This window comes from Amia ocellicauda, chromosome 2, assembly GCF_036373705.1.
Source record: "Amia ocellicauda isolate fAmiCal2 chromosome 2, fAmiCal2.hap1, whole genome shotgun sequence".
Taxonomy (NCBI): Eukaryota; Metazoa; Chordata; class Actinopteri; order Amiiformes; family Amiidae; genus Amia; species Amia ocellicauda.
In genome coordinates this window covers 50,609,359-50,624,397 of record NC_089851.1, presented here as the reverse complement: position 1 = coordinate 50,624,397, position 15,039 = coordinate 50,609,359, and the positions used below count along the sequence as shown (strand labels likewise).

The 15,039-nt window shown below is 38.7% G+C and overlaps 1 protein-coding gene across 1 annotated transcript in view; it reads left to right on the top strand.

Moving 5' to 3' along the window:
- Positions 1–15,039, top strand: part of tmeff1a (transmembrane protein with EGF-like and two follistatin-like domains 1a) — a 65,006-nt gene that overhangs the window by 23,135 nt on the left and 26,832 nt on the right. The window lies entirely within an intron of this gene.

Sequence of the window (15,039 nt, the reverse complement as noted above, 5' to 3'; positions counted from 1 at the left end):
AATAAACGGTGAACCAAAAAAAAAAAAGGAAGACCTGTTTGTGAACGAAATTTCATGTAATGGCTTAGGCTACATAACCTGAAAAAGAATGCAAATCAAACATTGGTATCTACTTAGTATAACATTTACTTTCTATAGGTCATAATGTCAGTCAACAAAAATAATGAAAAAATTGTGTGCAGTGAACAGTAAAAAATCTTTTTAAAATCTGTAAAAACCACACAATTATTTCATAAAGAAATGAAAAGAAAAATGATGGTGCTGCCATTTATGCAATACAGTAATCCGTTTTAAAAGAAGCTTTTATTTGTTGTATTAATTTTGTAAAATGCTTTTATTTATTATTCTAGTTATTCAGAAGGCAGAACTTCAGGATAAAAAGGAAAATATATTGCAGTATTTATCATACCTGGACAGGAAAAAATAAGAAAAGCAAAGCTAGGGAAGCTCCATTTTCTTTCGCCACTGTAAAGGTTCAATAGGCTGATTTTCACACTTGGTAGGGAGAGAGAACCAGAACAGGGTGGCTGTTCATTGTGAAGACCTGTATGATATAGCCAGCTTCGTTCTCTCATGGCAGTATAACAGTATAACACTGAGCCAAGAAAGCTGCTCATAAAACTGGCATACTTTAGGACTCAAGACCGTAGAGCTGCAGGGGAGACCAAGGAATCCATCCTGCCAGGGTCTGAGTGACTCCTCTGGAATTGATTTTCAAATGGGTGGTCTTGCATTGGCATGAATCAGCAGGACGGCTTGTTCCCTCTCTCACTCTCGCCACTGCCCTCACTTCATTTTCAGATGCGGTACATGCTGCCCTGCTGTTTGCTAGTGCTTAGCTAGAAGTAGTGACTTCTAGATAACTTTCGTGACCCCTTATGGATTTTAAAGACTTCAGTCAAACATGCCCTGAAAGTCCTTCTCTTTCTCCATTAAAAAACGTTCAATTCTTTAACCTAGTCAAACGCTTTAACCCCAGGGTTAGTCTAGTTTCTCTCCAGTGAACTTATTCCAGCGTCATAGTGTCTGTTCGGTTTTGTTTTGTTTTTGTTTTCTCGACAAAATATCCCAAGTGGAAACTCACAAGTAATAAAATGTGTTAGAAAAGTAGTCTTTACATTTGTGATTGGAGGACATTATTATAATAGTGATGACTTTCTGTTATATCTTTGCCTTATATTACTAGCAGTGGTTACTATATTACAAGACAGTCGGCACGGTAACTCAACTGCAGTCTTCATCATATTTAAAATTTAACACATGGAAAGAAATAATGGGAACATTTCAATTTGCCCTTTAGTGTGTTTTTTGACCTTACCCATGTTGCTTGTTGTTGATTAAAAGTCCCCAGAACAAAGAAAAAACATTTGTATGGATGGTGATTATTTTTATTTGAACACAAAAAACAAGATAAACTTCACTGTCAGAATTGTTAAGGTCGATGAATAGCAGCAATGGGATGAAATCTTTTAGATGACCTTGTCAGCAGAATGTCCCTTTTGGGGAATAAGAAAATGCCACTTGTTTAATTATGACTCTAATGAGTGGGCTGTTATCTCCGAGAAGGTTTTAATTACATTGCAAAGCGGCAGTGTTCAATGTTATAGAACATATCTGCAATCCATTCCACCACGGATGCATTATTGTTTTGGAAGCTGATTAAGCTTTTTAAAGTCCACTGGAAGAGGATGGAGAGGGGTGCTGGAGGTGCTGAATTACAGAGGGGAGGGGGAGATTAGTCTGTACAAGAAGCATGAAAAGGAGGCTGTGAACTGGAGGCTGGTGGGGCGGAAATACTGTTTGTGTTGAGAAGTGTTATAGAAATATGGTAATTTAGAAGACAGGCAAGTAACTCACATTCTCACATTTATATGGTTTAGGAATTATAGTATACCTACACTGTTCTTAAATCTGTAGAATGAATGTTGACCTGTACAAAACGTGAAACAAATTGAAGAAAAAAGAACAGCAGACATATATGCGTAATGGCAATGGAATTCCGTTGCTGATTTTGTTAATTCCCTGGCTGATTTCAAAACACCACTTCGCATTGCAAGAATATGTTATTGTTATCTGAATGGCACAATACCTTTGATCATTACCTTTAATGGTTTGAATTTCAATTAAGAAAATCCTGGGAACAAGAAACACTGAACCTCTGTGGAGCCGAGCTCAGTTAAATGACATGTTACTGCTGCTGATTCTGAAAAGGAAAGGGGACACAAATGAGTAAATCAATCATCACATTTTAAAGGAATCCTTGAAGCCTCATGCAAAATAGAAAAAGAAACTGGCAGCAGTGTATGAGCACATATGGCATCAAACCTCCGTGAAAAGATGTTAGGAAGACCATTGTTATACATGTTTTTTCAAGATGTGGGGAACCAGTTTATAGTTCTTACATGCACATAGTTATTCCTTATACAGCATTCAAATGAACTATAAGGGTACGAATAACCCTGCCAGGCAGCTGCCTCCTTTTTTCAAGCAAGAAAGTAAAATGAATTTTGATTGATAAAAAAGAAACCTACATTTTGATCTCTCCCTACCCAAACAAATTGAGCCTGATCGTGCGTACTTGTCACTGAATCTCCCAGTCTTCCCAGATCCTGCTGTAGACCGGGGGGGGGGGGGGGTTTATTGGATAGCGTTGCTGAGCTACTGGCCCCTGGAGGTGCAGGTTCACTTTGGGTATCTCTAGAGAGAGTGAAGACAATAGCAACTTTCCCCACAGGCCTTCCATTTGTGCAGTTAGCTGCTTGTCTCCCAACTTTGATTTCTGTATAGCGTTGTATCGTTTTGCAATGGAACATCTGAAAATCATCATCTAATCCCGTGTAGTGTCATTGATGAGTATTGATACCATTCGTTAATCAGTCAAAGCACTACATGTGGTTAACATCATGTTCATTGCGGGCTGACATGGACCTTTTTAGTAGTATCGACTGCCGTGCTTTCCTCAGACTGGTGCTGCTGTGTGTGTTATTTGCTGCTCCATCAGATCTTAACCAGACTGAGGAGGTATCCTCAACAGAATGGACTGTGATTCTTCTGCAATTTACGTCTTAATATTGACATCTTTGAATGTCACCAGTTTGCCCTGTTGAATGGATTTGCTAAAGTTTTGTTTAATGTCTCTCCATACCCACCCCTACCTCCCCTTTATAATGCCAACCCTGTTTACAGCCAGTTTCAATGCCACTCCTAGACTTGGTGGCATAATGAGAGAGGTACTGCATCCAGTGTATTTACTCCAATATCATTTTAACAAGAATATGCTTCTTTTTCAATCTCTGATACACATATATGTCAGTTTTCTTAATCTACGCAGTAGAATGTATTTAGGTGAAACATTTCCTAAAATGTATTTTTGGCCATAATAACAAATGCTGGCTTTTTCCTTTTTCTTTTTTTTCTCTGTCATATTATTATATGTAATACAATAAAATAGAAAACATTAATTTAATTGTTGCCTGTTAACATGTGTATTGACCTTTTTCTTAGTGGTCATTGTTTATTCACATAAGGGAGACATTGTTAACAGTTCTAATGAACTTAGCAGTATACATAGGCTTTATTGATTTGTCTTCGAATAGTTTCACTAGTATATGTGTAATGTTGCTAGAAAGGCACTATCAATTTGAAGGAGATTTTGTCTGTTTGGATTAACGTACAGTTTTAAATATAGCACATAACAATAATAAACACATTTGTGCGAGGTGTTAAACTGCAGTTTGCACACCCACACTGTTGCAGGTGAGATCAAATGTGACACAGACCTAAATTATACACCACAGCCGTGACCACAAGTGAATTCCATATTACACCCTAATGAAAAACATTCAAGCCTGAGTACCCGTCTATACAAAATAGACAAAATGATTTTCATGGTCAATTTTCTCTACACACTGTGTACTGCTGTATTGCTCAGACAGAGAAAAAACTGCCACTTTGGAAGAAAAAAGATCCAGGCTACAGCATTATAAGGCATCTCTACTCCTTACGGAGAAGAAAATCGATGACTGAAGTAGTATCAGCCTATTTCCTTTCATATACAGATCTCTAGAGTAAGGCGTGAAAAAGAAAAACAACTTTTTCTTCATCCATTGCTGTCTCTTTATTTAAACAAGAAATGTTAGAGGATTAAATGGTGTTAATACTATTGTGTGTTTACCAACGGATAATTTATACATTGCATTTTCAAAATTGGAAAATGCTAGAGAACTAGTACTTTTTTTTCCGTTTAACATTATATTTGCTTTCTTTTCTGTCTTACAGTGTTTAATATGCTCTTTTAAGCAATTTGAGGTAATAACTGAAATTAAAAAGAGTAATTGTTATACACTCACCTAAAGGATTATTAGGAACACCTGTTCAATTTCTCATTAATGCAATTATCTACCCAACCAATCACATGGCAGTTGCTTCAATGCATTTAGGGGTGTGGTCCTGGTCAAGACAATCTCCTGAACTCCAAACTGAATGTCTGAATGGGAAAGAAAGGTGATTTAAGCAATTTTGAGCGTGGCATGGTTGTTGGTGCCAGACGGGCCGGTCAGAGTATTTCACAATCTGCTCAGTTACTGGGATTTTCACGCACAACCATTTCTAGGGTTTACAAAGAATGGTGTGAAAAGGGAAAAACATCCAGTATGCGGCAGTCCTGTGGGCGAAAATGCCTTGTTGATGCTAGAGGTCAGAGGAGAATGGGCCGACTGATTCAAGCTGATAGAAGAGCAACTTTGACTGAAATAACCACTCGTTACAACCGAGGTATGCAGCAAAGCATTTGTGAAGCCACAACACGTACAACCTTGAGGCGGATGGGCTACAACAGCAGAAGACCCCACCGGGTACCACTCATCTCCACTACAAATAGGAAAAAGAGGCTACAATTTGCACAAGCTCACCAAAATTGGACAGTTGAAGACTGGAAAAATGTTGCCTGGTCTGATGAGTCTCGATTTCTGTTGAGACATTCAGATGGTAGAGTCAGAATTTGGCGTAAACAGAATGAGAACATGGATCCATCATGCCTTGTTACCACTGTGCAGGCTGGTGGTGGTGGTGTAATGGTGTGGGGGATGTTTTCTTGGGACACTTTAGGCCCCTTAGTGCCAATTGGGCATCGTTTAAATGCCACGGCCTACCTGAGCATTGTTTCTGACCATGTCCATCCCTTTATGACCACCATGTACCCATCCTCTGATGGCTACTTCCAGCAGGATAATGCACCATGTCACAAAGGTCGAATCATTTCAAATTGGTTTCTTGAACATGACAATGAGTTCACTGTACTAAACTGGCCCCCACAGTCACCAGATCTCAACCCAATAGAGCATCTTTGGGATGTGGTGGAACGGGAGCTTCGTGCCCTGGATGTGCATCCCACAAATCTCCATCAACTGCAAGATGCTATCCTATCAATATGGGCCAACATTTCTAAAGAATGCTTTCAGCACCTTGTTGAATCAATGCCACGTAGAATTAAGGCAGTTCTGAAGGCGAAAGGGGGTCAAACACAGTATTAGTATGGTGTTCCTAATAATCCTTTAGGTGAGTGTATATAAAAAAAATCTAAAGTATGAATCCGTTTTTTAATTAAATCTTACCCTGAAGAAATATGTTGTGATTAAAAGATTAATGTCTACTAATGTCTAATTGTGTTATGGTGATAACTATGTATTCAGAGTATGAAATTGAATTGAACTGAATTGGAACAGTACACTTAGCCAAATAAATACATACATCAGTATTTTACATGTAGCTTTAAAAATGGGAATGGGAAGCCAAAGAAAAGCAATGCGCTTCCTCAAGTTAGGGTCTACTGTCCTCTCAATGAGCTGCTGTGTGATAAGGGTGTGGGGTTTGATTATTTCCTGCCTGTGCTGGCCTTCCATCTCACAGCCCTTCTCTTACATATGGACCTGCTAAGCTTCTGCTGAAGAGGTCGTTTCCCTTCAGCAGGTTTGGTTGTCTCTGTAGATAAGACAGTCGTGTCAGGTATTGCTGACCCTTTCTCTATTGATTTACATAGACACACACTGCACAGACATTTCCAGCTGTTAGGTCTCTGTGTTACAACATGATGTAAGACACCAGTCGGTTTCCTTTCCATGGAAACATAAATATCATTACTTGCGTCACACATAGCTTTGTTTTCATTACTTGTGTTGCTTTCGTAAGATTAGATACTGTGGTTCTGTTTACCCAGGACAAAGACTTGCGGCTTTATGGAGATTATTGTTCTTCTGTAGTTATCGGTGGTGCAGAATTGTGCCCTAGGGTAGATAAATGAGGGTTAACATTAAAACCTTGAACTGAGCCTTACATGAGATTGAGCTGGTTACATAAAGCATTCAATATGGCTACTTTTCTTCTTAACTGGGGAAAGAACATCATTGTTGAACAGGGCAACATGAATACAACCAAAACCTTTCCGAAACCAAGGGCTGGATTAAATCAAAACTTTTACCCACCTGCTTATAGAAAACTACAGAACTGTACTCAGTTGCGGCTTCATTTTCAGTAAGATGACACTTTCTTCTAATCAGAAATGTAACCGCTATGATGTACAGGTTTGTAGTTTGCTATTAGCGGGTGGGTCAAAGTTTTTGTGTCAAAATTTAATCCGGCCCCAAGCCTTCAATTAGATAGCTGTACAGCCAAAACTGACAGTCTTTATTCTTTATTGCTGATCTTTTGAAAATGAACATAAAGTGCCAGTCTTTACCACTTGAGGGAGTGGAGAAGCGTGAACACAGTTGCACTGTATTTTCTATTTAAGCAGCTAGGCTACTTGTTGGGCCACACAGAGGGACCCTCCTCTCTGGACTGCACTTGACACATGTTCTGTTGTTAATAAGTGCAGGCAGAGTTAGGCTCCATTCTACTGTAGAAATTAATTATTTTTTCTAATTCTGTCTGTTTCAAACCTGCTCCTGCAGTATGCCTTTGTCTGCTAGATTTTGCTTCCAGCTGAGCTCTCAGTTACTTAATTGAATCCATAACTAAACTAATCATTTACTTAATTATTCCTTTTTTATTATTTGTCGTTCAGCTGCTTTAAAAGTTTGTCTTTTTCAGTTAACTTTTAAAAATACATTAAAAATAATAATAATAACAGCTACCGTTGAAGTCTCTGACTGTTTAAGAAGTCGGAAAGCAATTAAAGATGTCTACTTATATAACACACTGAGACGGGCTCCTCGGCCCCAGCTGGTTGTGTGTTTTGGGACCGGCCAAATACTGTCCTTGCATCTTCATAGCCTGTCAGTTCCATCTTCCGTTTGCGCAACATAACAGAAGATAAATTATTCTGTTATTTCAAATGTAGATGGATTGCTGGCACAGCGAGGGAGATGCGTTCTAGCCTTAAGTGTCTGATATTGATTAATGGCCATTTCTATGCACATTCTCATTTATTTAAGAGTTTACTGACCCGTAGTGAAAGAATATATAAATAACGTAAACCCTTGCCTTCCTTTCAGCTCTAAGTTTTTGCAGTGAAAGTTGAACAGTATTTTATGGCATATTTGCTTGTCTTTGTCAACCAGACTATTCCTTTTTATTATTGTTAATTTTAATCTGTTTTTCCTTCTGTATGCTAATTCATAATAGCTATATTTATATGAAGGACTCAAGCAGATATGTGATTACTGTAGTAATTTAGAGAGGGGCATATCTTCTGCATATTAAAAAAAAAACTGTCTGTTTGACTGTTTCCCTGTTTACATTCTACTGTGTTCTTAGAAGCTGTCTTAAAAAGATGCATAGTTGTGACAAACTGCAGGAGCTGTTCCTGTGTGTTTGTAAGCATTTATAAGCTAGTAGTGCAAGAATGAAAATATGAATCATATAGTGCTTAATGGTGGTATTTTTGTATTTTGAATGTGTTTGTGTGAGAATGTTTTATGGTTTTCGCCCCCCATAACATTCGAGTGCTGTGTGACTTGGTTTTTGCTGAGCTGCCCGGCACAGCTGCACACAGAATTTCCTCCTCACTCCAGGGAAACTGTTTCCTGTTGTAGTCTTTCTGAAAATCTCCAGACGTCTCTGTCAGCCAGGTGGTTAGCAGCGCGATGGACTGATTTGTGTGATTTGTCAATTCGTTATGAACACAGCGCTGTGTAATAGCCGCCAGTTTGCAATATCAGGGAGACGAGAGAAACTGCTTTTGTGGAGCAAACTCAGAACTCCTGCCTTATTGACAACACACAGTTGCAATTACTAAAACACTAAGCCATGCGGTTGGAATAGATAATCAGAACTAGACCAAATTACCCTAGTTCCCTCCCTCCATTTCTGTTTCATTACCTGTATGGAGTTTCCAAGATTATTAATATTCATAACCTTTATGTTGCTCTCCACAGGAGAAATTACTGTAGTTTTACAATGCGTGGCTATTGCTGTTCTCTTCAATATCATGGTATTCTTTACTTGAAGGCCCTTTGGAAGCTTATGGTGACCATATATGACTGCTTGAATAACTGGATGGCTCAATCTACAGCAGTTATATTACCCATAATCCAATCACCATTGTCTTGTATACAGTCTGTGGCTCATGAGGATGCAGGGCCATTCGGGTTATACTGAAATCAGGTTCACAAGTGCATGTCTTCCTCTCCCTGTCAACCTCAGTTGGTCTTTGACGGATCGAGCAATCGCCTGGCCTAATTAGCCATGAAAGCCTGAGGATGCAGGGAAACAATGAGAGATAGGGAGCCCGCAAAAGTTGACAGCTGCTGTGAACCTCCTCCTCTGACAACTCTGAGAACAAATGATAGCCTGCTGCAGATACTTCTGGGGTCGGATGCCACAGAAAGGGCGTCACTGATGTCAGCGTCAGGTTAAAATCGGCCGGGCAAACTGCAGAATAGAAATGGTCCTCTTCCCAAACCCAAACAGTCTGGAGCGAGGAGCAGACACTTAAGTCTCATTCAGATGCTGTTTTGAGGTTTTGTTTCTGTTTAGTTTTTTCTGTTCAGTGTTTAAGAATTTGGCAACGTACCGAACACTGAAAGGACTGACAAGCTTTAAAGTAACTGAAGATTAGAACCAGGGACTGATCAAGGTATCACCATACGATTTGAAATGTATCTGTGTTGGACGTTTTTCCCATCTTTTTTATTTCCATTTATTCCTAATTTGGTAATTACAGAACACAATTATATTATCAAATTATCATAATATGATCGTATAATCATATTACATTAATTAATCTGGAGGAGTCTGTGATACATGTAAGGCACTTGTGTAATTTGGTTTTAATTAAAATATTATTTCGCATATATATTATGTTTCTTCTAGTAGTACTATTGAGGTCTAGAAATAGTATTAATTGTAAACATATATATACCTAAAGTTGGCTATCCTTCTTTAGTGGATTGAATTAAATGTGTACTGAACAATCTATCTTACATTTTAATTCAAACACAAATTATCTGTAATTGTATCTATATCATATTTATCTTCATGGTATATAATAAAAAAGTGGATTACGGTAAGAGTCATTTTGTTGGAGGTGTTGCCTAAGATTTACAGCTCCCATGAAATTTGGAAGGTGAGAGTGTTCAGAGTTTCTTAGCACCAGGGGAGTTCTGTGGACAGCGATGTAGAGAGAACTGGAATTCTCAGTGGGGGCCAGGAATTATTCCTACACACTTGCTCTTTTATCCTTGCCTCTATCCTGAAAAGAGAGAGAGAGAGAGAGAGAGATAGAGAGAGAGAGAGAGAGAGAGAGAGAGAGAGAGAGAGAGAGAGACACACACACAGCTAAAGAGATACATAGAGCAGAATCACTAAGTCACCACTGTTCCACTCTACATGGCTGCTGCCTCATTTGCTGATTAAAGTGAATGTCATTGAACTTGTGTGTTTCCCGTAGTACTGCTACCTTCTAAAACTGTACTGTAATTAATTTGTAAATATATGAAGTATTGTTTTAAACCCTGTTAAGACATCTTGGATAGAGATACAGGCATCCATCAACCAATTACAGAAGACTAATTTTGTCACAACAGATGATCTAAGCCCCTTCTGCCCTGGAAGTGAGACCTCATCAGATAGCTGGAGGGCAGTGATTGATCACATGACCCAAAATGTATCAACTTCCTTTCTAAATGGGGGTCAAACAAACGCATCCTCAGGGTCTGAAAACAAGCCAGTGCTTACTGGGTATCATCCGTTGACTCCACATCAAGGGTCCACTCCCACGTGAATTCAAGTACATGCACAGACTGATCATAAAGACATGGAAAGGAAGGAGAGCAGGAGGTCTGTCTAGTGGTCGATGAGTCCAGACATTAAACTTCCCCTTTAATGCAGTGCTGCACTGTCTACCAGCTAGTGGTATCAAAACTCCTGTCAGTAGTAGAAAACAATAACATTTCAGTCAGGTTTTCGACAACATCATTGTACAGAAACTGTCCTTATTAGGGTCACAAATGACCTCCTGATGAGTGCGGATGCTGGAGATTGTTCTGTTCTGGTGTTGCTTGACTTAAGGGTAGCATTCGATACAATAGATCATTCCGTCCTACTTGATAGACTTAGACATTGAGTGGGGATCTCTGGGATGGCACTGAATTGGTTCTCATCTTTTCTGTCAAATATACATTTTTCAGTTTCTATTGGCAAGCATGTATCATCCACAGCCATACTTGCGTGTGGTGTGCCTCAAGGCTCAATACTGGGGCCTATGCTGTTTTCACTATACAATGCTACCATTGGGCCATATAATTTGTCAGCATAATATTAATTTTCATTGTTATGTGGACGACATTCAGCTTTACCAGTCAAAGCTAATGACTGTCAAACCTAAAGTTGCTATTTTACATATATATATATAAAAAACTGGATGTCCTATAATTTTCTTCAGCTGACCTCAGACAAAACTGAAGTTCTCATTATCGGCCCTGAGAAGATTTCCAGACAACTTCAAGTGAATCTTGGGTCGCTAGCCCCTAACATTTAACCAGCTTTCAGTAATCTAGGAGTGATCTTTGACTCCAATTAAAATTTTGAAAATCATAATAAAACTGGTTCAGTCATGTTTTTAATTACTGGATGGTGTTTCAGGCTGTCATCCTGTGGATGGTTTGCAGGTCTGTTGTACAACAGCTCCGCAAAGACAATCAGTATGAAGGCGAAAACGTGTTCCCATTTACAAGTTAAATAAATAAATAAATAACTACAGCAGATCTGGTTTTCCCTCTAAAACGTTAAGGACTGGTTTAATAAATGCGTCCATAATAAGTCCATAATCACCATGACTGAAACGTGCACACTTTAGTTCAATTATAACCTGCTATATTGTAGCTGCTGTTACTGTAGGATTAATCGTGAAACGTGTGTATTTTGTTTCAAGTGTAACTTGCCCTGGTTAACCGTCTGCTAAGTAAATTAAAAATAATACGACAGTAAGTGTTGTTTGCAGTTACAAATCTGTAGTAAGAGTAATACATTAAGGGAGTCAAGTTGTGCCATTTAAAATACATATCTACTAGCACATATCTTGATGATGAGAACAGCGGAACCGAGGCAGAGTTAACCGTCCACAAAACAGCAGAAACACCCGTTTAAGCGTCTGGACGCGTCCGCTAGTAGACGCGGGGCATAAAAGACCACCACATGGATGTTCCAAAGCCTAGGTCGAAATCTAAGGGAGATCGTGCTTTTGCCGAGTCGGTCCATGTTTTTAAATCTCGAAACTATTTTTTATACACTTTTCCACTTTTCCAAATGTATGAAACATTAACTTTTTTAAGACATATATATATATATATATATATATATATATATATATATATATATATATATATATACTGCATTTGTTCTCCTCCACAATTTTCATGAGCTTTATTGTTTTACATTTTGAATGATGTACTTTCCTGATTGCATCTTGTTGTTTTTTATTTCCTTCTATATCCTTGTTTTAACTATTGTTGTTTTTTATTGATTGTGCAGCACTTTGTGCTTTGAGCTTGATAAGTGCTATATAAATAAAGTTATTATTATTATTATAGTAGATAAGAGGGAGAGATCTCTGCGAATATGCTATCTGCACTGGATTGATAAACAGCTATAAGCAGCCTATCAGATCTTCCTCAAGCAGAAGTATCAGCATCCATCAGAACAGAGGTTCAGGTCATAAAGAGTGGCCTCATCGACCTACCACTTTAAACCTGCCCACTCGTCCTCCTTCACACTACACGGTCTCAGAGCAGAAAACCACTCTTCTACATGTCAACCAACACTGCTCAGGATACCTCTAACACAGAATGTAAACCGAGGTTGTAAAAGCGAGTCTTAATTGGAGGGATAATGCATCATCATTACTCTTGGCAGTGCAGGATTTAAGCATGTTTTTTATCACTTTCTGCTGTTATTTGTGTGTGTATTTTAGTTTATTTGACTGTGAAGTCAGTGTCTGTCCAGTCTTATTATATACAGTCCCAGATGTCTCACAAATATTACGTTATGGAGCTTTTTGTAACACATGACCAAGGCCCGAGCAGTGCTTGTGTACTTTCTTCCATACTGTTGAATCTTTAAGGTTAAAATGCATGACACCTCAGTAGCCTCCTTCAGTAAGTTTTGAATGCTATTAACAACATAATAAACTGAACTACATTATTTCCATGTCTGTATCGATATACCAGATATAAGATACCAGCATTTAATTAATTGATGTTATCTCTTTGGTTAAGACTGAATGGGACTGAATGGGAACTCAGATGGGGTACTGTAGGTTTACATGTGTAATAAAATAAATAATGTCTCCACACACCTCATTGAATCGTGCAAAAATATTGAATTGAACCAGTGCAGTTTGTTGACACATTTTAAATTGTAAGTTACTATTGTATTTTCAAACTAAAGCGAATTGCTAGACAACAGGGCACGGTGTGGGTATCTATAACACTTTGTTTGATTTTTCTTTTATTCTCAATGAAAAATATACATGTTTTAGTGTGTGTATCATTGAAAGTTGAGTGAGGATGTCAAAATGGCAATGGGCTGAACATCCAGGTGACCCTTGCATGCAATGAGGTTCCTCAGAGCTTGACATGTTGGAAAATGCTCTGTGTTGTATGGCTGCATTAGAGGCTGCAGGTTGAAATTACAGTTTTTACAACTGAGCCTGAACTGCATCCATCAACAGACCAACCCTGCACTTTAGGACCTTCAGAAGCTCCTAATTACAGGCTGATGTGTCATTTTACAAAGGCCATTAAGCACAGATACGCTGAAGTTGGAATCTGTAAAAGCTGTATTTTCCACAGCAATTACTGAGGCCTGGACATTGTAATAGCCAGTGATTTAAACACCTGCGTTTTTTGTTGTTATTTTCCAAATGAGGAAGCTTTGTAAATATCCATTCTTTGCCTCTATTGATGCAAGAGGTTTGTAGTTTTGTTGTTATTTCCCCCCCAAAATTCCTCACCAATTCAGATAGTTTATTTGAACTTACAAAGAAGAAAGAGGCCTATTGCCACCAGTGCTATAATTAATGCTGGCATGGCTGACAGGTTCGTCCCTCAACCAATATTATTTCTTTCTCCTTTATATAATAGGATTTATAAGAGTACTAGCACGTACTTTGACAAGGTCACTGTTGTCCATTAGCCCTACATACACTTTGAGGCGTGTAACACATTAATGGCATGCTGGAACATCTTGAGGTGATATCTGGGATCAGTCGAAACCCTCGTGCAGCGTTTCAGAAACCGTTCACCTAATTTTCTGAATGTCTGCTTGTTTCGTCCTGTTCCGCAGTTTCCGCAATGTTTTGGATCCAATTTCTTTGCTTTATAAAATAACATCAAATGAACATCATTGGACAGAGTACTCAAAGAGGTTAAGCAGATATATTGAGTCAAGTGAATTGCAGCCTCCAAATATAGTACGAGTATGGAAATGCTAATAATAATAATGAAATGGCTATGTGATTTGTTTCTTATGCATTCTTATTAAGGGGTCTGGACTTCTTGGCAGGAGAATGTGCGTTTTGGATGAATGTATGTGACTGTATGCTGGCACTCAATGGATGCTCTTTGTGTTCAGTCTAGCATTCTCATACTGGGGTTCTCTTTGTGTTAACAGTAATTGTAGTTCTGAATTAGGCAGGTTTGCTGACAGGTTCAGCTTAGGTTGGACATCAAACTGTCAGGTGTCATACTGCATAGCTGGAGTTGTCTCAGCCAGCACTGATTGTTCTTAAATAATGGAGACAAAAAAGGCAGCGCTGGTTTATGCATTTTTGTTTCATTGTGAGCTATTCATGGACAGGTAACATTATTATAGCAGGCTTTCGGCCACCCTCCACCAGGCCCTCCGCATCAAATTACATTTCTGGATTTCGTGACCCCAACATGAACTGGCACTGAGTAGACTGACTAAAATTGTAATGGGATATTTATGAATCATACTTGATTTATAGTGCCAGTAAAGAAATTGAGTCCTCTAGGCAGCCATTGTGACCTTGAGTAACGGTTTGCCAATACTTGTTTATACACTTACTTTTTAAATAAAATGCATAAAGAAAATGTGAATGAAAGAGGCTTGGCCAACAAATCAACATAGCTGAAGGAAAGCAAAAAAGAAAGGGGGAGCAAGAACAACAGACAGCCAGTCCACATAGGCTGCCTTCAAATTCCTTGCACTACCAGGGTAAACCAGAACTGAATCTCGGTTCTAGTCTGTTCATCAATTTACCAGCGAGTTATTGCAATAAAGATGGCAGCACTATTGGCTGTGGGGGTCTGTTGGAAGGGCTGTCTGAAGTGTGACACACAGGATTCACTCTGAGTGGAAGACATGGACAGGCAGGCCAGATGGCTGTGATTGTGAAAAGCTGCTGTCCCCTCAGGGAACATCATGACATCTTCAAGAGACAAGCCATGGGATGATTTATTTGTTATTATTTATACATTTGTTTATTTCTTTATTTATTGCTTTCCAGGTTTTTGTAACAATTTATATGCCAGGGCAGCCCGATAATTTAGTTTTTCTCCCTAAACTTCACCATTCACTGAC